Here is a 27,047-nt window from a genome sequence, read left to right on the forward strand (position 1 = left end):
GTGAGTTTTTTCATTTTTTTTGATATGGGTAGTCCTTGATATCAGATACTCTCGGATTACTGCTTTAACAGTATCCCAAATTATTGTTGGATCCATCTGTTCATCCTTGTTGTCAGCAATACAGACTTGTAATTCTTTTTTTAATCTCTTGTACCACAGATTCATTGTTAAGAATACCAGTATTTAATTTCCACAATGATTTCTTATTCTGATTATATAAGTGAATAGTCAAGTGTATGGCGTTGTGATCTGACACATTTATCAGAGATACCACATTATTATTAATCTTCCCTTTAACAGCAACATATCTACCATCCTTGTCACAGACTTCCTCTAACATTTCAAAATTTACCGTATTAGAAATTAAAGTTATAACTCCTCTTCGTCTGCTATTCTTACATGAGCTGTAAAAGGAATTTATATAGCCAAACTTTTTAAATTTTTCATGTTCCTCTTTTGACATATGAGTTTCTTGAATGAATATAATCTGCGCCTTCTGTCGTTTCAATTTAGATAACAACCTACTCCTTTTAACTGAATTCCCCAGACCGTTGACATTGATTGAGATAATGTTTATTTTACCTACACCACTCATGACTTGTACAATGTGCAGTAACCATCCCCTCAAATTTGAAAAAAGAAAAAACAAAAAAAATATTACTAAACATAAAACAAAAAATTATCAAAAACTTGCGACTCCCAATTAGTAGGAAAAAATAATCTCCCACCATGATCCCGTTGGTAGGTCTAGGGTAAAAACCTCCATAAAGGGGGGGCCCTGAAAAGCTCTGGATTTAAAAGCGAGGAAATGTGAGAGATAACTGACAATGATTCAGACTGCAGTGAAGTCCAAGAATGAAAATATGGAGCTAGAAAAAGACCTGTGAGTGTGGTGATCAGCACATTCACCTAACATGGGAAAGGTCCCTGTCTGTGCTGATCACCTACAAATAAGGCATAAAAGAAGCTCTGTTTGTGTATTAGTTAGCTGGTTTCAGTGATTATATATGTATACATCATGTATGTCACAGACTTATTCTTAAAGCCCTTTTCACATAGGAAGAGCACATCCTGAGCTGACTGCCAGGTTGAGTAAATGAGACAGAATTTGTGCTGAGCTGATCGCTGCACTCTGCATGTCCTGTGCTGTAGTTTGTCATTCTGCATTTCTATCAATGTCACACCATGCTACACTTTGTTTTATGTGGCAGGAAACCATTATTGCACAGCACAGGCCTTAAGAAATAGTGTGTTTATACCATGTTTGTACCCATAAGTGAGGGACAATGAAAAAGAGAAATACCTGTACAGCTCACAGGTGCCATGTCCTGAACTCTTTTAATAAAAACCTTTGTTAAATTTGTACAAGGCTCTCTTTGTTTGTTTGTTTGTTTTTCATTGGTTGGTCATGAAAACTGAAGCTTACACTGTAAACAGCATGAGACGTCTTTTTAAACGATTCTTCCACTGTGAAAATTACTGTTTTATGTTGTTTATTGTTTGTATTCTTCCTGCTGTAATGGTCGTCCTAAATATATCCTGAAAATGACTGGAGCTGTCCTCCTTTCTGGCAAACATTAAGGATAAAAATACAAATGACTGAGCGTGTTGAACATAATATAATCTTTGTGGTATTAGTGATGTTTTGCTGTGGGAAGATCAGATAATGCAAACTGTTTTCCACACTGAGTTTCATTCACCGAGCAGCGATGCTGTTTGTTTTTCACACAGTGAGCTCCTCTCTGCTCAACTTAAGTGGATGAAATCTAAATTTGTCAAAGCACTGAATCAGTAGGTTTGTTAGCAGTTAGCTGCTACCTAAACTGGAGAGTGAGAGGAAGTGACATCACAGAACTCTCCAATGAGACAAGAGGACTCTGAGCCTGTTGTCTCTCTTATGACTGTTTATTTTTTATTTCTTAAAAATACATAATAAATATACAATCTTACAAATACAAACAAAAATGCCACAAACCCAGAGTGTGCTTGCACCTGATCACCTGAGTCAGGATAAGTCACTGATAAATACAGCAGCACGATGTTCGTTATATTACACTGAACATGTATAATGTGCATGCAATTTTTCTGATGTTCAGATTAGATTAGATTTATTTTATTGTTATTGCAGTAAAATGCTGATGCAAAGAATCAGTAAACTACAGTATAATACAGCATGTGATGCATCTGATTTAATGTTAGAAAAACACTTTAGACTTTTTAACTGTAGCAACAAACAACAACTAGTCTCACAACTATGACATGCATTCAGTTATAATTACAGGAAGTGATGCTTTGCTTTCACTTGACATGAACTTTGAGTGTGAAGGACACAAAGATGAGCTGCTGTCTGGTTACCTGCTGGACTTTATTCTGCTTCCAGAACAGGATCATCACAGGAACCTCAGCTCTTCTACATGGAAACCAAACAAGGTCCCAGTGGACTGAAAAGATTCACTGAGTGACTGATTCCATCGTTCAAACATTCACATGTTGGATTCATGGAAGGAAAGAACTATATGAACCAAACAGCAGCATCTGGAACACATCTGGAAAACACAATCCCTCCATGCTACAACAGTCAGGACAAACTCTGATTTTCTGCATTGATTCAAGTTTAACACTGTAGGAAATAATAGAGTCACATTTGTGTTTACAGAGTTACAAAGTGTTTTATTGAGTTTAGTTTGAATCATTTTCTATCACAGAAAAGTTCATAGAGAATATAAATCATTTGATAACAGCTTCTCATCACAGGAATCATCTGTGTGAACAGATTCAGAGGTAAATACAGGAAATAAACAGAACAGGTACAAACAGTGTATATATCACAGTAATATGCTGACTTATGAGTGTTATAGAGGAGGAGCATCACAGCAGCAACAGCTTCACCTAATGTACAAAGTAACATTCAAAGAATCTCACAGAAATGCTGCAGTTTGAACATCAACACTCAGCTACAGTCTGAGCTGAAATGAGGCTGTCTGTCCAGATGGTGGCGCTGTAAGCTCACTGTTTCCTGCTCTGTTACAGACACCATCTTATTTTCAGTTTCTTGTAAACATCACCACAGTTTACAGACGATCCTGCAGCTTTACTTTGACCTGCTGCACTTTCAGGGATTATCACCAACATTTCACTCCTGGCTGACTCGTTTTATTATTATTGATTATTGATCAGTCGGACTTCTTTTAAACAAATTAAAATTAATAAAACGTTTCTTCTTTTAGGGGAGTAGTGTTTGTGTTTCTCAGAATCAGCTGAAAATCATTCACTGAACAAACATTTTTCCATCCACGAAGTAAGAGCGTATAACATGATGTGTTTCAATACTGCATCAGAACTCGTGACAAAAACAAAGAAGGATGCTTAAATGTTGAGATAAAAACACATTTCAGGACTGAGTTGGAACAGATTTCCCTCTAAGACCTAAATAAATATCCACAGGAAGCAGCAACACTGAGTTTAAACTCTGAATAAAGATTTTATTTGTTTGAAAGGTTCAAGGACTGAACTGCTCTTCTGTTTCCTCAATGCGCACTTTAAATTTTCAAAACTTCACAGCTGTGATTGGTCCAAACAAAAGCTGACGAAGGACCAGAGTCAAAATATAAAAGCTGGTTTAATAATAGTTTAATTAATGGGCTTCCTCTGGATCACTAAGAAGTCCCGACCAGCTCAGGACGTATCCTGCCTTCCGCCCAAAGACAGCTGGGACAGGCTCCAGACCCGGAATAAAGTGATAAGCGGAAGTAGATGGGTTGTAAAAAATTCTAACATGAAATCCTGCTGAGTTTTATATTTTAACATTAAAGACGTTTTAAAGGACTGAACATGGAAAATAGAAACAGCCAAATCTCCCGCAGTTTTTACTCACCAGTTTAAAGAGAGCGAGCAGCGAGCTGTCCCTGTTGTTCACATTAATAATTTAATGATCAGCTGAAGAACGAAGTGACTGTCAGCAGCAGTGAGGCGTTGTAGGCGGAGCAGAGATTAGTAACTATAAGTAACTCTGCTCCTTCCAGCTCAGTCAGTGAAATCTGTCCGTGGATGTTCGTGTGTGCAGAATGTGGGTATAAAGAAGAGCAGACAGCAGCAGTAAGTATTTTATCTGTAACTCTGTTTTTTCATGTCAAACGTCTCTGAGAGTGTTTAAAGTGAAATCTCTGCTCTCATTATCATTAAATATAATGTTATTATTTTACCAGCTGATGTTACAGTCTAATACAGACTGTTTGCATCGTTTACTTTCAGACAGTTTGTTCTCCTTCTTTTCTCTCTCTCTCTATTTCATCCATCATCATCATCATAATTTTTATGAAGCTGAACAAGTGATGATGTCATTTCTGATTTCACTGTAATGTGAGAACTCACAGAGGCAGATTTTATGAGTTACGCTTTATATTTTACTGTCAGCTTGGAGAAACAGTTTCTTTATATTGTGATCATTCCTATAAAAGTAATGAGGTTTATATAACACTGTGCTATATTTGCATGAGGCATCAGTTTGAGGTTAATTTTTTATAAGAAGAACACAAAAAATTTTTCTCCTGGTGGACAAACTCTGTAACTACAAAACTGTTTCTAAATGATTTTTAAGCCTGCTTTGATATTTCTGCAGTTTCTCCTTGTGTTTGTTTGCAGATCTTGAAATGAGTGAATGAAGTCAGACTGTAGATTTTCCTCATTCTAGCACTGCCTGACCTTTGACCTCATGTGTTGATGACTCTTCACCTCTGTCTCCTCTCACAGGGAGAAGATGATCTGCAGGATCCTGCTGCTCATCATCCTCACCTCATGTGTCTGTGGTTAGTTTACAGCTTCACTTTATGAACTCCAAATAAAGCTCAACAACAGATTTGTTGCAGTTCTCAGTGTGTCTGCTCCTCTCTTTCCCTCTCTGTCTCCTCAACAGGATCATTTGTAGTCAATGTGACACAGACCTCCTATCAGGCAGAGGAGAACCACAACATCACACTGGAGTGGACGTTCACCACCAAACCTGATGGATCCACCAAAACTCTCAACATCCTCTGTGAACTGATAACTGTGGTTAAACGTTTAATCCTGTATCAGGTTCATGAAGGTGTTGAGGTGTCAGAGTCTCAGGATGAAAAGTTTTCAGGACGAGTCCAGAGTGACAAAGACGCCCTCAGAGAAGGACGAATCAGACTGCAACTGTCCAGACTCAGGACTGATGACTCGGGTCGGTACTTGAGTGAGGCGGAGACAGGTCATTGGTCCGGACAACATTTTTTTCTTGTTTCTCCTCCTCTTCTTTTCTCTTTTTTCTGAGGACCTGATGGCTTTGAACTTTTCTTGTCCATCTTCCATTGGTTTTAATTTTGCACTCCAGTATGAACACCCATCTCAACCCGAGGATCACCACAACATAATCTAATAATAATAATAATAGACCTACACCTTAGTTCACAGATTCACTTTGTCTAGGGTGCATTTCTGAGATTTCACACAACCCAGGATTCAAATCATGAATACGTAATGGACTTGGATTTACAACATTATAAATGAAATGTGCTCTATTTGGAAGCAGCATGTCTCCCTCCCCTTTCGACGGGTTGTGTGTGAGACTTTAAATCATCAAACTGTAAATTTTAAATTGCTATTGATCTCTTTACCCCTAGTCTTAAGTGTATATTTATTTTTTTACTCTTCTTATATATATTTATTGTTTGTTTACTTGCATTGCTGTAACTGGAGCCTCGTCGTCTCGTCTCTCTACATACTGGACTGTATGTAGCGGAGATGACAATAAAGTTTACTTTGACTTCAGCAGCGAGCAGGCGCACCGAGGGCTCTCGCGCTCACTTTTCGCGTATAGAATTTCGAAAGAACATCGGTGCAAATTATAAGTCTGTATCATAATGTCTGGTGTTTTCGTGTTTGTTGGTTTGTTTTTATTTTGTTTTATTTTGCGAGTTGGTTTTTAGATGCCGCACCAGCCCGCCCTCTCCTCTCTGCGCCGCAAGCAGCAGGCGCACCTCGCAGACGAAGGGCGTCCTTACTCCCAGCAATGGGCGATAGAAAACCGATCGGAGCCTATGCCATTCCCAATATGCGCCTTGCTGACGTCGGGGCAGCATGAGTACGGGCATTTTTTTTTTGCCGATGCCTGTGATGTCGCCCCCCACCACGATGCCGCCCCGGGCACCCGCCCGTGTCGCCCGTATCTAAAACCGCTACTGGGAGACAGATTTAAAGTTCAATAAAATAACTAAATGTCTTGATGTTCCTTACTTGAAGATACAACAGCCACAGTGTTACATATTTTATAAAGGAGGATCAGCACAATGACAACAGCATCACTACATAAACCAAATTTAAAGTATTTAAGGGAAGTTAACTGGACACGAATTAAGTTTTTCCTTAAAGAAAAACAATTCTAAGTAAATGTTTCAGTCCTTTTGGTCAGATGTTGGTGCAAAATTACTGACCTAGCAGACATGTCAGGTTAGAATGCTACAAACACTGACGCTGGATAAAATCTAACTGAGGACTTTCAGTTCAGTTCAGAAGAAATGTGTCATTCTTCTATAAAAGTCATAACCTCGTAAGTGTGTACAGGTCACACTTAAATTAAGCTACCAGAATTTTTTTTTCTGGTTAAGCTGGAGGGCGTGACATAGAGCTGACCGCCGTTTAGTGCTTCTGCGTCTTTATAACGACCATAAAAAGCTGGCTGAAACTGATATGAAATTACTTTCAGAGCGAGCTGCCATGTTGGGTCACACTGCTTCCTTAAAAGGTTTATTCCTGTGTTTTCTCATGGCGGTCCATTAACGTTTCTGTTCAGCTGGACCGTTTCTGGATTATCGGTGGTTTCTGGATTAAATTCTGCACCGTTAATTGGAGGTAAAGTTGTACACCGTAAACCTTCATGCTAATCGGCTGCACTCGTGTCGTTTTACGGTGTCCTAGGTTTTTCTCTCTTCTTCTTCAGAGTTTGTTTTCCTTTCTTCAAGCTATACAATTAACTTTATTAACGCACAGATTACATTTATGCGGTTTTATATTATTTATATTATTGTTCTCGGTCATCCGGTTCATGTTACTGTAAAGAGCTTGGGGAAAAAAAGGCGACTGGACTGTTATTGTAACCAAATAAACTGCTGATGCGTCTTTGTTGCGAATTTATCGAAATAAACTCAATTTCCAGTTTATGTCGCACATTTTCACTCGTCTTTGAAGGCTTAGTCTTCTTTGTTTCCTATTATTATTTGGATTCACTGGGTTACGAACATCCTGATTATATCTGCGTAGTTTGATAAATAACGAAAGTGAAACTAAAGAGGACGCCGCCATCTCCCCAGGGACAAAAACAAGCAGTACAGACAGCAGTAAAAATGCACTACATGAAACATGGAAGTAAGTTAAGGTAGTAAAAAATAAGAAGTCAGTTAGGGTTCTCTGTGTTTAAATGCAGTAATTAGTATTTAAGGAACATTTTAAATCTGATTAAATTATGTTATTGATCGGAGTCTCCTTTGTTCCATATTTCATATGTGCCAAGATCTTTTCAGTGGGTCTGGAACACAGCTGTGACTCTGAGCCATGCTGCTGTAACTGCTTGATGCATTTTGTTGAATTAAGCAAAAAAAGGACGTGAAAGTTACACATAACATTATCAAAAATGCTCCGGATGATGAGTTTCTTTTTTCTGTTTTTCACCGTCCACTTTTCCCTAAAATAATTTCACGTGTTGAGATTCAGACCAAAGTCTTCTGCTTTGCCTCAGCCCGGAGTTTGTGGAGTGTGTGATACAGCCGCTCTGGATCATTTTCTTTTATTTAATAATACAATACAATACAATGTACTATTTTAAATTAAATTAATTTTATGTATTACTTTATTTTTCCACAGTATTTTCTTCTGGATTTTTTTTAGCCACTTATGAATTTAATCACTTGTGGAATTGCCCATAAACATCTGTAAAAGCTCTTTAAAGTGCTGGTACTTTGTATCTATGTATCAGAGTATCCATATTATTGAATACACCACAACCTAATTAGAAACAAACAAATAAACAGAACACATCAACAGAAACAAACCAGATTAAAACTTGTTTCTCTCTTTGATCAGGTGACTGCAGGATTTGGCCAAAATGGAAAGGTATGACACTCAACACCACACATCCTTTTTAGTATAAGTGTTATTTATTCATACAGTGTCACTGAAAGCTTTACTCTATGATGGTTTGAAACTAAAGCTTATTTTTCCTACAGATTAAGATGCCTTTTAGGGTTATATATATTTACTAGAATAATATTTACAATGAACAACATTTCCCCTGATCTGCCTCATTATGAGATTTTCTTTAAAGAGAAAAGAAAGTGTTTTTACCACCTTATCAAAACGCTTCACTATAAAAGCAGCATCAATGTGAAATCATTTCAAAAGACTGCAGTAAATATTGGACTGGTGTGTTTTTGATACACATGTGCCATATAACCTATATTATAAATCTAGAGGTGCTGGTTATTATATTAGTCTTGTTTTTAGATCCAAAGAATACCTGCCTGCCTTTAGTCTTCACGGCCATTATAAGCTGTCCTCTAACATCCATAGATTTATGTGATCTGTTTCAGATCATAGGTTTCTTGCAGTTAAGCACCAACAAAAACAGATGAAAACAGATGTCTGAAGTCTTCCTGGAAACCAGAAAAGACTGAAGTGAACCAAAATAATTTAGTGTGAAGAGCTGTAAACTATATAGACCCAGTGTTTTTTTCTTCTTCTTGTAAATAGTTTGTGCAGCATATCCTGCAGCTGAAGACTGTAAAGGTAATTTCCATCCCTGATGGTCTCCTTTTCTGCCTGCCAGGATCCATCAAAGACCAGAAACCCTGGAAACTGAACAGGAACCTGAACTCAGCTGTGTGTCTGTGAAGAGTGATCGGTCAAAGGAAGCCATCGTTGTTTTCCAAGGAAGTGGATCTCCTTCAGATGATGAGTACGATATAACCATTTGTCTAGCAGCTGTTGTAGCTGAAGAGTAAAGAAAAAGCAAAAAACAACAACAACAACAAAAAAAACCCATAAATTAATACTGATTGTCCACATTCCCCAGATCAGATTCCTCTGGTCCTAAACCTGGACTCAGCACGAGGAAGACGAAGGGTAGAATGAATAGGAAGAGTTCAAAATTATATCCCACTGAAGTTAAAAGAAGAAAATCCTCCACTGCACATAAGTAAGATATGATTATTTCCATACAGCGATTGTGGCTCAAGAGTTAGGAGTTCGCCTTGTAATCGGAAGGTTGCCGGTTCGAGCCCCAGCTTGGACAGTCTCGATCGTTGTGTCCTTGGGCAAGACACTTCACCCGTTACCTACTGGTGGTGGTCAGAGGGCCCGGTGGCGCCAGTGTCCGGCAGCCTCGCCTCTGTCAGTGCGCCCCAGGGCAGCTGTGGCTACAATGTAGCTTGCCATCACCTGTGTGTGAATGTGTGTGTGAATGGGTGGATGACTGGATATGTAAAGCGCTTTGGGGTCCTTAGGGACTAGTAAAGCGCTATATAAATACAGGCCATTTACCATTTTACCATTTACATTACATATCTGCAGTAAGGAAAACCTAAAAACTGCTTTTGTTTCACTTACACCTTAAATTAAAGCTAAAAATAGATGAAAACTATTTTTGTCTAAAATGGTCAGTGTAAATAAAAAACAATCACATGTAGCTTCTCTAAAGGAAACACAGTTTACACACTACCACAGCAGACATTAAAGACGATGACAGAATTACTACTCATAGTTTTCAAATTTGGTCTTCAAGATCATTTCAGAGCTTCTACTTGACTTCATTAAATGTCTGTGTCTGAAAAAGAGATCCAGAAGCCCAACAGGCTAAAGAGAACAACAATCATTCCCTGTTATGAGCCTGAAACTACAGGCCTGCTGACTTCTTTTAGTTAATTCCACGTTGGATTGGACAGACTACAAGATATTTATAAATGCCTCATATCTTGTCCAGTAGTTTATAAAACTGAAGATTGAAAAGTGTATTTTCCTCCTTGATGGTCATTGTTTCTGTTTACCAGGACACATCATAAACCAGATGTCCCTGAACCTGGACTTGAAGCTGAACCCAGATGTGTGTCTGTAAAGAGCGATCGATCAAAGGAAGCCATCGTTGTCTTCAAAGGAAAGGGATCCCCTGCTGTTGAGAAGTAAGATTAAATGATGCCTAGTAGGAGTTCTAGCTGACGTGTTTCCTTACTCCAGTCTGGTGAACTGGTGATAAAATGGTAACTTAAAGTAAGAATTGAAATATAAGGAAATCATTTTCTGTCTCAAAGATGAATTCAGTGTATCACTGTAATCCATACATGATATCAACATGAGCTTGGTATTGATCTTTCTCTTTGTAGGAACACTACTGATAAAAAATTAGTATGTGATTATTATTCTTGAGTATCAAAGAAAAGTCTTATTTTAATACTAACATTATTCAATAGTCACCTTTTGTTTATATTCATGTTTTATAGTACTTTTCAAAATCGGGTCTACAAAGTTTTTACAATGAAAAATTAAGAAACAACTATGTAAAACAAAACAAATTAGACATTTTTCCCTTTGATATTTATGGTGGTATGAAAGATGAAGAGAGAATGGCCTTTATATTGTTATTTCAAGCACTGTGAGTGTAGAATCCGCCTGCTGGTCAGACAGAGCATGAATTGAAGGCCTGCACTGTTACTCATGCAATGGTACTCTAGTAGAGTCCAAATTTTAAAAAGAGAGCTCAAGATGAACATAAATAGGTTAATTTTAAGACCTTTATAAAACAGACACACAAAGTCTAAGCTTTGATTCTTCACGTTGTCTCCATAGAGTTGTTCAGTCTGGCTCAGATGTCTCCTGCCCCCATCATGCCCCGCAACATAAAACTGACCTGAGCCAAATATTTATGGTCTGTATATGTGAAACATTTATTTATTTGTTTTTTTACTATACAGTTTAAATCAAAAAGTAGATAAAAGTAATCTGCTTTCACTAGAGCTACATTTTAAACAGAAATAAAGCCAAAGCGTTACCTTCACTTCAGGAAATTTGTTCATTTGTCATTCATTCTGTTTCAGGGGCTGGAGGACAACATTGTCACTTTTGTGAAGAATGAGCTAAAGAAAATGCAAAATCATCTAAATGCAGAATCCCCTGAAAGTCAGAGAGAAGATGTGAAAATATTGGACAGTGAAGACGAGGAGCAGAGGAGGATCATTGGAGAGGCACTTCTGCAGATCACAGTTTATTTCCTGAGGACAATGAAACTGGAAGATCTGGCTGCCTGTCTGGAGAGCAGTAAGAGGATTTCTTTTCATAAATGCACCATTTAGGAGGACAGAACTGTTGTGTGTCCTGTATAGGGATGGGTATCGTTTAGGTTTTATCCGATACCGGTGCCAAACCGGTACTTTTGAAACGGTGCCGGTGCTTAAACGGTGCTCAAACCGGTGCTTAAAGAATGGAGAACACAAAATTGGTCCAAAAACCTCTCATGTTCAGCTGTTTTTTTGTAAAGAGATAACAATGTTAGCCTTTTCTGCAGCTATAGGGCATATATGGTATCACTCATGGCTGGAAGCAGTGCTTAAACAATGGAAAAAAAACACAAACTTTGTCCAAAGACCTCTCATGTTTAACTGTTTTCCACTTTTGGCAGCACGGTGGTTAGCACTGTTGCCGCACAGCAAGAAGGTCCTGAGTTCAATTCCACCGTCAAGCCGGGGTCTTTCTGTGTGGAGTTTGCATGCTCTCCCCGTGTTTGCGTGGGTTCCCTCCAGGTACTCCGGCTTCCTCCCACCGTCCAAAGATGTGCAGCTTGTGGGGATAGGTTAATTGGATAATCCAAATTGCCATTAGGTGTGAATGTGCGAGTGAATGTGAGTATGAATGGTTGTCTGTCTCTGTGTGTTGGCCCTGCGACAGACTGGCGACCTGTCCAGGGTGTACCCCGCCTCTCGCCCTATGACAGCTGGGATTGGCTCCAGCGCCCCCCGCGACCCTGAAAAGGATAAGCGGTAGCGAATGGATGGATGATGTATTTTAGCCTTTTTGGCCTGGGTGAAGGGAGTATCTGCCATTAAACAAGAAGACAGCCGCATGTAACTACTACGGTGTTTGCTAGTTCACCTTACTTGCATTAATGTAATAACGTGGTTAGCCTACTCAATGTAAAGTATACACGAACAACATTAAGCTACTCACGCAGAGAAGAACGGCTGCTGCTGCCATCATCATCCATCATCATTTCTGCTACACTGGCAGGGCTAGGGGCCAGGACTCTACTCTTCGGGTTTTTGGGGGATGTTGCTAACTCCGGGTCCAATAACAGGCAACCCACCCGCAGTAGATGTGCTCGGTGTGAGGTCTCGCAGCAAGCTATCAAATACGCTGCATTTTTCGGCTTAAAAAAAAAAACCACTATGCGTCGCCAGGTGTTTCATCGGATTTGAGGTGTTACCTCCTTTGACAGTATCACAGTATCAGCTTAAAGCACTTGTTGCAGGCTGCTGAGTTTGCATATTTTGCTGTGAAGTACAGCCAGACTTTTGACCGCTTCGCCTTGGGCATTTTTAATCTGTAGCTCTGCTCTAAAAGAACGTACGTACCTGGACCCGCCTACTATCCTCGGAAACGTAAAATGATTGGCTAGAATTCAAATTGTGTGACATCTCAGGAAAAAAATAAAGCACCGAAATAAAGCACCGAAATGTGCGCTGCTTTTCGGTCTGGTTACTACCCTTTATGCCATCATGGCACCGGATACCGGTACCCATCCCTAGTCCTGTATATTCAATACTTTAATAAAAATATATAACATTCTTACGATACTTTTATAAAAGAAATTATGGACTAACATTTATATTTGAATTTCTCTTTTTTTGCTTAGAAAACCCTTATTCAGGTTGTAGGTGTGAGCTTAAGTCTACCCTAAAGAAGAAGTTTGAGTGTGTGTTTGAGGGGATTGCTAAACCAGGAACCCGAAACAATCTGAATAAGATCTACACAGAGCTCTGCATCACAGAGGGAGGAACCGGAGTGGTCAACACTGAACATGAGGTCAGACAGCTTGAAATGTTTTCCTGGAAACCAAACAGACCAGAAACAACAATCAGGTGTGAAGACATATTTAAAGCTTCAACTGGAAGAGACAAACCAATCAGAACAGTTCTGACCAAAGGAGTGGCTGGCATCGGGAAAACATTCCTGACACAAAAGTTCACTTTGGACTGGGCTGAAGACAAGACCAACCAGGACATCCAGTTCATGTTTCCATTCTCATTCAGAGAGCTGAATTTACTGAAGGATAAAAAGTTCAGCTTAGTGGGACTTATTCATCACTTCTTTACTGAAATCAAAGAAGCAGGAATCTGTAACTTTAAAAAGCTCAAAGTTGTGTTCATCTTTGATGGTCTGGATGAGTGTCGACTTCCTCTGAACTTCCACATCACTGAGATCCTCACTGATGTTACAGAGTCCACATCAGTGGATGTGCTGCTGACAAACCTCATCAGAGGAAAGTTGCTTCCTTCTGCTCACATCTGGATAACCACACGACCTGCAGCAGCCAATCAGATCCCTGCTGAGTATATAGACATGGTTACAGAGATCAGAGGGTTCACTGACCCAAAGAAGGAAGAGTACTTCAGGAAGAGACTCAGAGACAAGGAAGAGGCCAACACCATAATCTCTCACATCAAGACATCATGAAGCCTCCACATCATGTGTCACATCCCAATCTTCTGCTGGATCACTGCTGCAGTTCTAGAGAGTTTGTTAAAAACCAAACTGGCTGGAGGGAAGCTGCCCAAGACACTGACTGAGATGTACATTCACTTCCTGGTGGTTCAGACCAAAGTGAAGAACATCAAGCATGATGGAGGAGCTGAGACAGATCCTCTCTGGAGTCTAAAGAGTAAGAAGATGATTGAAGCACTGGGGAAACTGGCTTTTCAGCAGCTGCAGAAAGGAAACCTGATCTTCTATGAAACAGACCTGACAGAGTGTGGCATTAATGTCAGAGAAGCCTCAGTGTACTCAGGAGTGTTCACACAGATCTTTAAAGAAGAGAGAGGACTGTACCGTGAGAAGGTTTACTGTTTTGTCCATCTGAGCATTCAGGAGTTTTTAGCTGCTCTTCATGTCCATCTGACATTCACCAACTCTGGTATCAACCTGCTGAAAGAAGAAGAAACAGCCTCAGTGCAGACTGGAGAATCTTCAGTAAGACATTTCTACCAGAGTGCTGTGGACAAGGCCTTAAAGAGTCCAAATGGACATCTGGACTTGTTTCTTCGCTTCCTCCTTGGTCTTTCACTGCAGACCAATCAGGATCTCTTACAAGGCCTGCTCACACAAAAAGGAATCAGCTCACAGATAAATCGGGATATGGTCAAATATGTTAAAGAAAGGATGAATGACACTCTCTCTCCTGAGAAAAGCATTCATCTGCTCCACTGTTTAAATGAATTGAATGATGACTCTATAGTGAAAGAGGTCCAGCATCACCTGAGTTCAGGACACCTGTCCAAAGTTGATCTCTCTCCTGCTCAGTGGTCAGCTCTGGTCTTCATCTTACTGTCATCAGAAACAGGTGTGGATGAGTTTGACTTGAGGAAATATTCAGCTTCAGAAGAGGCTCTTCTGCAGCTGCTGCCAGTGGTCACAGCCTGTAAGAAAGCCCAGTAAGTATCCAGTTTAAGCCTTTCAAGAGATTACTTTAAAGTGCTTCTTTTAAGAGTTTGGAAAGTTCTCTGATATTTACGTTTCCAGGTTGAGTGGCTGTAACCTCACAGAGAGAAGCTGTGAGGCTCTTTCCTCAATTCTAAGTTCTCAGTCCTCCAGACTGAGAGAGCTGGACATGAGTAACAACAACCTTCAGGACTCAGGAGTGAAGGTGCTTTGTGTTGGACTTGGGAGTCCACACTGTATGCTGGAAACTCTCAGGTTAGCTGATTCTTTGTTTAAGAAAATGTGGGTATTTCACAACAACTGTCGTTATTTTATAGATTTTAAGATGTTGTTTCTGTTCTGATGTAAGCTCTGAAAGAGAGAACAGTAGAGTAGAAGTGAAACACACACTTCACAAATCAAAAAAACTATAACTTTATTTATGATTTAGTGTAGATTTATTCCAAACGGCTCTCATATTTTCGAATGTGTAACATACAGACGATTTGTCACATAGCATCGGTATGTTACGTTTTTGGATGAGAACGTGTCCGTCATAGTAAAAAAGACAGAAAATAATTATGTTTTTTGTTGTTTTTTTTTTAAATTTGAGTACAGAAAAGCCAGTTAGTGTGTTTTTAACAACTTTAACTAGAATCAGAATCTGTTAGTTCGACTGTACATCATCAAATTCAGAGCAGTTCCTAACAATGATGTGACATGTTGTATGTTTGAAGGCTGTCAGGCTGTCAGATCACAGGAACAGGCTTCCCCTCTCTGGACACAGCTGTGCGCTCCAATCCCTCCTATTTGAAAGAGCTGGACTTGAGCTATAATCATCCAGGAGACTCAGGAATGAAGCTTTTGTCTGATCTAAAGAAGGATCCACATGTGAAACTGGAAATACTCTGGTAGGAAAACAGGAAATACAACTGGAAATATATTTTTTCTCCAACATATTGTAACAAAGAGCAGATATTTTGAATTTTTGATTTGTTTAACCCCAGTTATGACAGGTGCCTTTGTGATGGTTCTGGGTCTGTGACACAGGGTTTTGAGGGTTTTTGTTTTTTTTTTTTTTTTGCTGCTTCCTGTTGTGTACCCATGTCCTTTGTGCTCCACACAGTCACAGCCATACCTCCCTGTTTTTAGTCAGACGAGGCGCCAGGGTTTCCATTTTCACGAAGAAGTCATCTGTGGGTGTGGGCACACCCGGGGAACACAGATTAACAGAAACTAATTGATGAGACAGGAAGCAAACACACATGAGATGAGGAACTTTCAAAATAAAACAGGAATTAAGAGTATACTGACTGTGACAGAGACACATGAACCTGACCGAGACAGAAAGGTAGACAAACATGGAGACAGAGGAATACAAACACAAAGACAGAGACTCAAGGAGTGACAGAGGGAAAGCAGGGAACAAACTGAAACTCCAGGAATCAAAATAAACAATCACTATAACCAGGAATATGAAAGAGCAGAAATAAAAATAAGCACAACTGCATAATAAGTAATGAAGAAACCCAGGAACACTAAATCAAAGACGCCTACCCTAAAAACTTTCAATTATAAAAATATGAGAATAATAAAGATCAGTCAGAACTTAGAGTCCAAACACAAACGCTGGATCGAAGCCCCAGGACTATATGACAGGGTCGGCAGCAGTCCAAATGAACTGGAGGGGCAATTAACTTTGAAAGGTTGACATTTGACTCTTTTTGCCATTTCAAATAAAAAAAAAAGCAATGTATATTTGCAACTATACAGTCACAGTATACTCAGAAGGAAATATATCCATGGTTAAAATAAGTACAAAAATATCTGTGTTAGACTGTAGAAGCAGGAGACAAGCTGGACACAGTGTTCTCTAAGTGAAGTCACCACACAACTGGACAGCTGACTTTGAAGACAATATCTTCAGCATATTCACATGATGATGAATGAAAGACTTTCCATGATGCTCATGCTTCCCTGCCCTGTTATTCCCACTGACACTTCTGGTAGAAACATCTCATAAACAACAGGAGAAAGACTCAGACGGAGTTTAGAGGTTGCACAGGGTGATATGTTTGCTCAGATTTTGAAAGGTATTGGACAATCTCCAAAAGTTGATTCTGTTCATCTGGACGTAGCGTTTTTGTGGGAGAAACGCTTCGTCACTCATCCAACTGACTTCTTCAGTCTCAGCTAACTGCAGGTTTCCCCAACCTTATAAATATACATTTGCATAATGACTGAAACCAGCCCACTGAAGGAACAATGGGCTGGGAGGACAATGTGAAAATTATGTTGTGACTGGTCAGAATTAGCTCACAAAAATTAATAAATGTTTTATTATTCATTATTATTCTTGTATTTGTGTCAGTGTACATGGTATACTGGCACTAGTACATTCACGTTGTTGTAAAAAGCATGATAATATATTAAGTAATCCAACGTATTCAGAATACGTTACAGTCATTGAGTAACGTAACGGAGTACGTTACAGAATACATTTTGGGGCATGTATTCTGTATTCTGTAATGGAATACATTTTAAAAGTAACCTTCCCAACACTGTCCCCCACCAATGCTGGGGCAACAGTGACAAAGACAGAAACAGACTCAGACCCAAATAACTTGAAGCCTGAACACAGCAGTCTTTTCTCAAAATGTTTTGTTCTATATATTGATTTGTTTTGTGTTGCACTGAATAACTAAGCAACTGAAACATCCTCACACATGTTAACAGAGACAGAACATAGTATTTGAAGCACATTGTTTATTGTAGTGACAGAAACACAGGGAGGCAGAAAATAAAGCAGACTCAAACCAAGAAATGCTGCTGCAAGATAGTATGAAACCAATACAGAATATGAAGAATAATCAAAAATACAAAACAAGAAAAAACCCAAACATCCCAAAATTCTAAACTCTGAGTCTAAAACCCAGGGATCATGACATTATGTAACCCTGTTTCATTGTCACCTCCAGATTTATTTTCCTCCCTTACCAATGTTTAGGCTCAGATTGTCTTCCCAGATTTATTCTCAATCTGGAGTTTACTGTGTACCTTTATGCCAATAAATGCAGAACTACTGTAAGCTTTAAAACAGGATTTTCACTTTCCTGGTGCCAAATAAAAGTGAAGCAAGTACTTGTCATTTCATGTGGTGCAGATACAGTCATGTGAAAAAGTAAGAATTCTTCTTAAATTATTCAATTCCTACTCATTGTTGAGGTGATCCTACAGGGCTGCACTGTTTTATACAGTGTTATTTATACAGGATCCTTTTTTTTACACGTCTTCAATGTCCTCAGGTTGTATTTAGGTCATTTAAGAACCTAATACAGACCTGATAATTAAAAGAAACGCGCTTACAATACATAAAAACAGAAATCCAACCTTAGAACTAAATGAGAAACTATGATCATTTTCAATTTATTGTGAGATAAAATAAAGTGCAAGCTTATTTCTCTAGAAGAGATGAATCAGAGAATATAAAGGCCATGTTTTCACACTAAAAGATGATGTGCTTATTTCAGTGTGGAGCCTCAAGGAGGCCGGTGGATGAGACCAGGTCTAAGAAAATGTAAGTGTGTTTTTGATTTACTAGCTGTATTTACATCATTTTTTCACACTTTATATGTATCTCTGCTAAATATCTTTTATCATATATTTTATAAAAAAAAAATTCAGTTATTTAATTCCACAACTAAAAACCCATTTTTGATACACTCTTAAAACATCACAAAGTTTAGCATACTGGTTTTTCTTCTTCATAAACTAACGTGAAAACCAATTAAACCCTTTCTTCATTATCTGGTGAAGAAACGTGGCCACATAGTCAGCTAGAATTTTCTATTCAGATATAATTTTGCTAGTGGTAAGATTGGCATGGCTAGAGGACGAGCTGTAACAGCGCCAACCTCGTGATTAGTTTATAATATTTGGTGCGAAATCAAAGTTACCAGAGAGGGGGGGGGGTAGATTTATTAAATTATTGATCTACTTTGAACAGAATTTGGCTTCATGAGTCAGGTTGTAATTCATCTGTGTTAACTAGCATTAGCTAATGTACCGATGATCAGATTTGAGAATGAAGACAGAAAAATCTTTCCATAAATCAAATACACTGCTGATGCTGACTGATTCTGACGATGACCTGATTTTTGACTGAAAGGCAAATGTAAAGTTTGGCTCTCTTAACACTAAACTACCAAGGAGAATATTTTTACCCATCAGCATTTTAAAAATCCTGTCACCACAGGAGATATTTTCACTGTGTAGAAATCAGTGTAAAACAACTCTGGCACTCCTAGTTGCCTAGCAACACATTTATGCGCATTTTGATGTGCACATAAAATGAAAATAATCAAATCACATAACATCACTTTGATGTTTGTGTTTAGTGTTGGTGGTGCATCTTAGACGTGAACTGAATGTGAATGCAAAGCCTCTATAATAATAGTTATATGTTCATATATATTCCAGTCACTTCCCTTTTCAATTAATTATTGTTGATAATTTTTAATTTTAAGATTTTTTTTCTATTTTTCATTCACACTCATCATCACACTGCCTGCATCCTTGAATGTTTAAGCAATAGAACACAAAATATGAGGACCACATTTACTGTTACACATTGGCTATAATTAATTATTTGCTATATGCACTGTGTCTTATTGTCCCTTTTAGATTTCTGTGATCTCACGCTGGATCCAAACACAGCACACAAGAACCTCAAACTGTCTGATGGAAACAAGGAGGTGACACATGTGGAAGAAGATCAGCTGTATGCTTATCATGATCATAGGTTTGATCACTGGCCTCAGCTGCTCTGTACCAACAGTCTGACTGGCCGCTGTTACTGGGAGGTCGAGTGGAGAGGAGGGGTTCATGTTGCAGTAACTTATGGAGGAATCAGACGGAGAGGAGAAGAGGACGAATGCAGGTTTGGAAGGACTTACCAATCCTGGAGTCTCTACTGCAGTGATGACAGGGGTTACTATGCAGGTCACAATTACATAGCAAGAGCCATCCCTCTGCTCTCCTCACCTCTCTGTCACAAAGTAGCAGTGTATGTGGACTGCTCTGCAGGGATTGTGTCCTTTTACAGTGTCTCCTCTGATAAACTGATCCACCTGCACACCTTCAACACCACCTTCACTGAACCTGTATATGCTGGGTTTAGGGTGAAGCCTGACTCTAGTATCCACCTCTGTGCTGACTCAGAATAATGAACTTACTGTGCAGAGAAATATTCTCACATTAGTATTTCATACTTTTCCTCACTTAAATATTATGAACCTTAAATATATCAGGTAAACTGTCAGATACGTTGTACATATATTGGCTTGGTTTGTAGCCCCGAGTTGTTGAATGAGACTGATTCTCCTGAAAAGAGCATCTTATTGTCTTTGGTGCCTATTTTTTAAGAGCACTTAACAGTTTCTATTATGCATCACAGTTTAAATAGGAAAAATCTGTTGCATTACTATTATCAACTATTATATTTGTTCCATTATACACATTTTAATAATTTTTAGACTGATGGATGAAATCCTTGGAACAGAAAATTTAGACATTTTAGATGTTGATGAGTTAGGCTTTGTGAGGAGGAGAGCTGCAGGCTTCAGATTTTGTGTTTAGGCTTAATTTTTTACATTGCATTACTATACATTTGTTTTTCTCTCTCTTGTTATGCAAATTAATTAACATTTAAGTAACAAGTAATTCCTGGAAAAAGGCAATATAACCACCATGTGACCAGTTTTCTCAACAGTCTATCCGGATGGTTCTGGATCCAAAAAAAATGTATTAATTTGTGTTGATCTAAATGTAGCTTTAAATACTACTGACACGAGTGCACCTTATGGAGGTTGTAACTGGAGGCCTTGGAGACATCTCTCTTCATTTCATATTCAGTAAAAACAGTCTGACTTGTAGATGACCTCCAGTCTGTGTTTCTCGACTGATCTGAGGAGCTTGGAAAGAAAAGCGTCTGGACTTCTTAAAGTTACTACGATGACCTGGATGACTGAGAACCTTCACAGACATATTTCTCGACTGATCAGAAACTGTTTTTCAATCTCAGATTTGGTTTTTATTCTGTGTGAAAAACACAATCCTGAATTGTAACAGGAAAGGGAAGGTGAAGACAAAAGAAATAAGATGTAAACAGTAGGATTTTTTTCTTGTTGACGAAGGTGTTTTTACTTCTCCAGTGTATAAATGTGTGTAATTAATTTTAAACCTTTGTCAGTTTAAATATTCTCCAACTGAATTTAAAAACAGCTGTTTTTAAATAAATTTTAATAAAGGACTGTTTGTCTGGTACTATGTTGCACTGTTTATATGAAACACTAAAATGAAACTGTTTATATGTGTATAAACTGTACACTGTATCCAGAGAGTCAAAAACAGAGGAAAAACAGACACGAAGATGTTTTTGAAGCATCTTTGTAAACATTTATACAACAAGTGTATATTTTCTGTATATGAGGGGAAAAAGCGAGAAGCAGAAAGACTCGTTCCAACTTTCATTCTATCAGTTTCTCCTCTCATCACATAAATACCTGAGCAGTGACAGAGACCGCGACTGCAGCATTTCTCATCGGAACACAAAATACTGAGAACCATCCACACTGTTGTAGGTCTTCAGATCTCGTCCAGCATAATTCAAAGTCTTGTTCATAACAGTAATATAAATTTTGTGGTGTGAAGTTCTGGAGAGTTTCAGGGTTGTAGATCAAAGAAATAGTAAACACATGGGGGAACACTCCCGCTTTGATCGTTTCTGCTCTTCTTCTCTTTTTTCTAAACGGAGCACCTGATGGTTCTGAACTTTTCTTGTCCATCTTTCATTGGTTTTAATTTTGCACGCCAGTGAACACCCATCCCCGAACCCGAAGATCACCACAACATAATCTAACAGACCTACACCTTAGTTCACAGATTCACTTTGTCTACGGTTTATTTCTGGGATTTCACACAACCCAGGATTCAGATCATGAATACATAATGTGCTCTATTTGGAAGCAGCATGTCTCCCTCCCCTGTCGACAGGTTGTGTGTGAGACCTTAAATCATCAAACTGTAAATTATAAATTTTAAATTGTTATTGATCCCTTTACCCCGAGTCCTAAAGTGTATATTTATTTTCTTACTCTTCTTATATATATTGTTTGTTTACTTGCACTGCTGTAACTGGAGCCTCGTCATTTCGTCTCTCTACATACTGGACTGTATGTAGCGGAGATGACAATAAAGTTTACTTTGACTTCAGCAGCGAGTAGGCGCATCGAGGGCTCTCGCGCTCACTTTATAGAATTTGAAAAAACATCGGTGCAAATTATAAGTCTGTATCATGATGTCTGGTGTTTTCGTGTTTGTTGGTTTGTTTTTATTTTGTTTTATTTTGCGGGTTAGTTATTACATGCTGCTCCAGCCAGTCAGAGAATCCCCTGCCGCCCCGCCCTCTCCTCCCTGTGCTGCAAGCAGCAGGTGCACCTCGCAAACGGAGGGCACCCTTACTCCCAGCAAATGGGCGACAGAAAACTGATCGGTGCCTATGCCATCTCCAAAATGTGCTAGCATGATGTCGGGGCAGCATGAGCGTTTTTTTTGGTTGTTTTTTGGGGGGGTTTTCTGCCGATGCCTGTGATGCCGCCTCCCACCACGATGCCGCCCGGGCAACCGCCCGTGTCGCCCGTATCAAAAACCGCTACTGCTAAGAGCTGTTTCATTCACGACCGACACATCATTAGTCACATGATGGCATCGTTTTCTCTCCGTTTTGGCCTCCCGTCCACACTGAGACGACGTTTTCGCTCAAGGAAAACGCAGCGTTTTGAAAACAGTGCTTTTGCGTTGCAGTGTCGACACTGATGATGCATGTTAGTCATGTGATGCATTAATGATATATTTATATGTGGCAGCAACAACCTAACCTCATTGTTAGTCCATTTAAAAAACTCTGCGCTTTTCAAAGAGCCGGAAAGTAAATAAGCAGCAGACAGAAATGAGGCAGGCCGAATAGTCTTGCGTTTCACGCATGCGCAGTACTGGAACGTAAGTGTTTTCGGATGTTTCAATGAACAAACAACTCCGTGAAAACGACTGAAAACGCTAGTGTGGACACGGAGCGTTTTCAGACGAAAACGCCATTTTCTAGTGTGGACGTAGCCTCAGTCTGGAAAAGAAGTGTTTCTCAATCCCACAAGCAGCACTGTGAGCCTGTCTGCTGCGAGCAGCCGACTGGGCGACCTGTGTCTGTCAGACGCGACACAAAGCCCCATCACAGCTTTCAACTCTGCACTCGACAGTTTCATCGTTTCATATACTGATGTAATCACAGCGATTTTAGCAAAGATTATTTAGTTTTGTGACATAAGAGAAAGAGGAATTCGGTGACCTTGGTCCATGAGAAGTCCATAACAAATATGTTGGATATGGATGACTCTGTAAGAGTTTTTTGGAAAGGTGAACAGGAGACTGTTGTTGTAGAGTGGACTGAGGAGATGTGATAGATTGATTATTTGTTGAAGTTCATAATGGAGTAAAAAAGTTGTGGTTAAAAGTTACCCAATATATTATTCAATTTATTTCAAATAAGTAAATCTATAAACAAGGGTAAAAGAAGTCCCATTAAGAGACGTAATGTAACACAGGCTAAAATAGTTAAAAGAGTTCATGACTATGTTCAACTGGATAATAATCCTTAATCTGACTACAACCTGTGTAAAATGCAATCTGTGATCCACTTGTCGAGGCTGGGGAATAATCCATGTGATTTAGTGATCATGATTGATTAGTTATGCCTGCCGTTGCCGGAAGGGGGAGCTCAGGCCACGATGCCTCATTCGCAATGAAGCTGCTGAAAGAGAAGCATTGTGTCTGAGCGTCATCATTGACTTATCCCCTTTTCAGGTAATAATTGAGCAATTCTGCTGTTGGACTTTCCAAATATGTATGTTGAGTTGTACTGACCGTGTTTCCAAATGTACCAAGAGGATACTAGGAATACTAAGATGACCTGCTATAAGATGGCGCCGGTGAGGTCGGCTGCCGTCACGACTGCTCCGACCACTTTTTCTTTGTCTTTGTTTTTTAAGTTAGTTTTCAGCGTTTCTAAATCGGCAAAATCATCACCATTGGGTACATTAGGTATGACAGTGACACTCTTGTTTCTATTGGTATACAATGTACTCACAATTCGAAGTTTTTAACTCCGGATCCGAGCTGGCCGAGTGAGATCTCGAGGGAGAACAAAGGGAAGCAGCGGCGGCCTAGAGGGAAGCGAGCCGGCGTCAGGAACAGGCTGAGAGCTCGTGCACACCGCACACCTCTGCCTAGCATCCTGCTCGCCAACGTCCAGTCACTGGAGAACAAGCTTGACGACCTCAGGGCCAGGATAAAGTTCCAGAGAGACATTCGGGACTGCAATCTCCTCTGCTTCACCGAGACATGGCTGAACCCAGCGGTGCCGGACCACGCCATCCAGCCGGCCGAGTTCTTCTCGGTTCACCGCATGGACAGGACACGGGACTCGGGGAAGTCAAGGGGAGGCGGCGTGTGTTTAATGGTGAACAACAACTGGTGCAACAGTGCGAACGTTGTTCCTCTCACACGCTCCTGCACACCAAATCTGGAACTACTGTCCATCATGTGTCGTCCTTTTTATCTACCTCGGGAATTTACATCGGTCATTGTAAGTGCCGTTTATATTCCACCACAAGCGGACACGGTCACCGCCTTATGCGAGCTGCATGAGGCACTCACACAGCACCAGACACAACACCGGGACGCTGCGCTTATTGTGACGGGGGACTTTAATAGCGCCAACCTCAAACGCGCAGCGCCGAACTTTTATCAACACATCACCTGCCCCACCAGGGGTGAAAGGACACTGGACCACTGCTACACTACGGTCAAGGACGGCTACAAGGCACAATCCCGCCCCCCGTTTGGCAAATCTGATCACGCCGCCATCTTCCTCATGCCAAAATACAAACAAAGGCTGAAACAGGAAGTTCCGGTTCAGAGGAAGGTCGCGCGCTGGACGGATCAATCGGTGGCCGCGTTACAGGACGCACTCGATGACGCAGACTGGGGCATGTTCAGAAACAGCTCCGACGATGACGTCAACGTGTTTACGGAAGCGGTTGTGGGATTCATCGGGAAACTAGCGGATGATACCGTGGAGACAAAGACTATCACAACGTTTCCCAACCAGAAGCCGTGGGTGGATAAAACCATCCGCGACGCTCTGAGATCCCGCACCGCTGCCTACAACACGGGACTCATGACGGGGGACATGGACCCGTACAAAGCCGCGTCATATAACGTGTGGAGGGCGGTGAAAGAGGCGAAGCAGCGCTACGGGAGGAAACTAGAGTCACAACTCCAACAGAGTGACTCTAGGAGCCTGTGGCGGGGACTAAGGACAATAACGGACTATAAAGCACCAACAACCGGTATGACGAACGCGGCCGTGACTCTGGCAGACGAGCTGAACTAGTGTTAGCGGCGCTAACGGCTGCAGACAGGAAGATACTGCCAGCACCGGAAACGTGCTCGTCATCTCCGAGCATGAAGTAAGGAGAGCCTTCAAGAGAGTGAACACCAGGAAAGCAGCAGGACCAGACGGCATCCCAGGTCGTATCCTAAGAGACTGCGCATACCAGCTAGCTCCTGTGTTCACTGAGATATTCAACATCTCTTTATCTCAGTCGGTGATCCCCACATGCTTCAAAGAGTCCATCATTGTTCCTGTCCCGAAGAAACCCCACCCTGCTTCTCTCAATGACTATCGCCCTGTAGCCCTCACCTCAGTAGTGATGAAGTGCTTTGAACGCCTGGTCAGAGACTTCATCATTTCTTCACTACCAGACACACTGGACCCACTACAGTTCGCTTACCGTCCAAATCGTTCCACAGACGATGCCATCTCTCATCTCCTCCACACATCACTCACTCACTTGGACACTAGAAGGGGGAATTATGTTAAAATGCTCTTCATAGACTACAGCTCTGCATTTAACACCATAATTCCCTCCACACTCACCACCAAGCTGGAGCATCTGGGACTCAGCTCATCTATGTGTCAGTGGATCTCCAACTTCCTAACTGGCAGACCACAGGCAGTAAGGATGGGCGGACATGTCTCAGCCTCCACCACTCTCAGCACTGGAGCCCCCCAGGGGTGTGTTCTGAGCCCCCTGCTGTACTCTTTGTACACATATGACTGTGTGGCCACTACCAGCTCCACCACCATCATCAAGTTTGCTGACGACACCGTCGTGGTGGGCCTGATCTCTGATAACAACGAGACGGCCTACCTGAAGGAGATTAGGAATCTGGAGAACTGGTGCCAGAGGAACAACCTCGGAGTTCACATCACGCAGGACCTGTCATGGTCCTGTCACATCAACACCGTGGTGAAAAAGGCCCGACAGCGTCTCTACCACCTCAGACGCTTGAGAGACTTCCAACTGCCCTCCAAGGTGCTCAGGAACTTTTACTCGTGCACCATAGAGAGCATCCTGGCGGGAAACATCTTAACCTGGTTCGGGAACAGCACCATGCAGGACAGACGAGCTCTACAGAGGGTTGTGCGGTCAGCTGAGCGCACCATCCGCTCCGAGCTCCCTGACCTGCACTCAATCTACAGCAGGCGGTGCTGGACCAAGGCCAGGAAGATCGTGAAGGACCTCAGCCATCCCAACAACAGACTGTTCTCTCTGTTGAGGTCAGGAAAGCGATTCCGCTCCCTGAAGACCAACACAGAGAGACTGAGGAGGAGCTTCTTCCCGCAGGCGATACGGTCTCTCAATCACACCACCACACAGTACTGACCCACACATATAGTTCTTACACACACACTGGACTTTCTGGACTTTGTTTTTGCACAACACTGGTCACTATATTCTTCATTTCCGGTTAATACTTGTACAGCTGCTGTTATTGTGTATATATTTATTTATATTTAGATTTCTTCATACATTCTTATATAGTTCTATATTGTGTATTGTGTATTTTGTTGTACAGTTATTTTATTTTCAACTTTAATTTATATATTTTATCTTATTCTCCCAGTTAAATTTACCCTTCATTCTAATTTGTGTTGTACAGTTATTTCATTTTTAACCTTAATTTATATTTTATTCCTTCCTAGTTAAATTTACCCTTTTTAATTTTTCATATTTATTTCCTATCTTATTCATAGCCTTTTCCTTTTTTGTTTTCTTTAGGTCACGAGCAGTTGTCCAAGCATTTCACTACATATCGTACTGTGTATGACTGTGTACGTGACAAATAAAATTTGAATTTGAATTTGAATTTGAATTTGAATTAACTGTGATGTTAGG

At 40.4% G+C, this 27,047-nt stretch overlaps 1 long non-coding RNA gene and 1 pseudogene across 1 annotated transcript; both read left to right on the forward strand.

Annotated features, from left to right (window-relative positions):
- Positions 1–827: 827 nt before the first annotated feature.
- On the forward strand, positions 828–20,393 carry LOC113018256 (NACHT, LRR and PYD domains-containing protein 14-like; annotated as a pseudogene).
- LOC113018241 (uncharacterized) lies at positions 6,802–8,861 on the forward strand. The gene is made up of 3 exons (XR_003271737.1): positions 6,802–6,870; positions 8,098–8,127; positions 8,840–8,861. It is a non-coding gene; the product is annotated as an uncharacterized LOC113018241 (long non-coding RNA).
- Positions 20,394–27,047: the final 6,654 nt, after the last annotated feature.

The sequence above is a fragment of the Astatotilapia calliptera genome, unplaced genomic scaffold, assembly GCF_900246225.1.
Source record: "Astatotilapia calliptera unplaced genomic scaffold, fAstCal1.2 U_scaffold_5, whole genome shotgun sequence".
NCBI lineage: Eukaryota > Metazoa > Chordata > Actinopteri > Cichliformes > Cichlidae > Astatotilapia > Astatotilapia calliptera.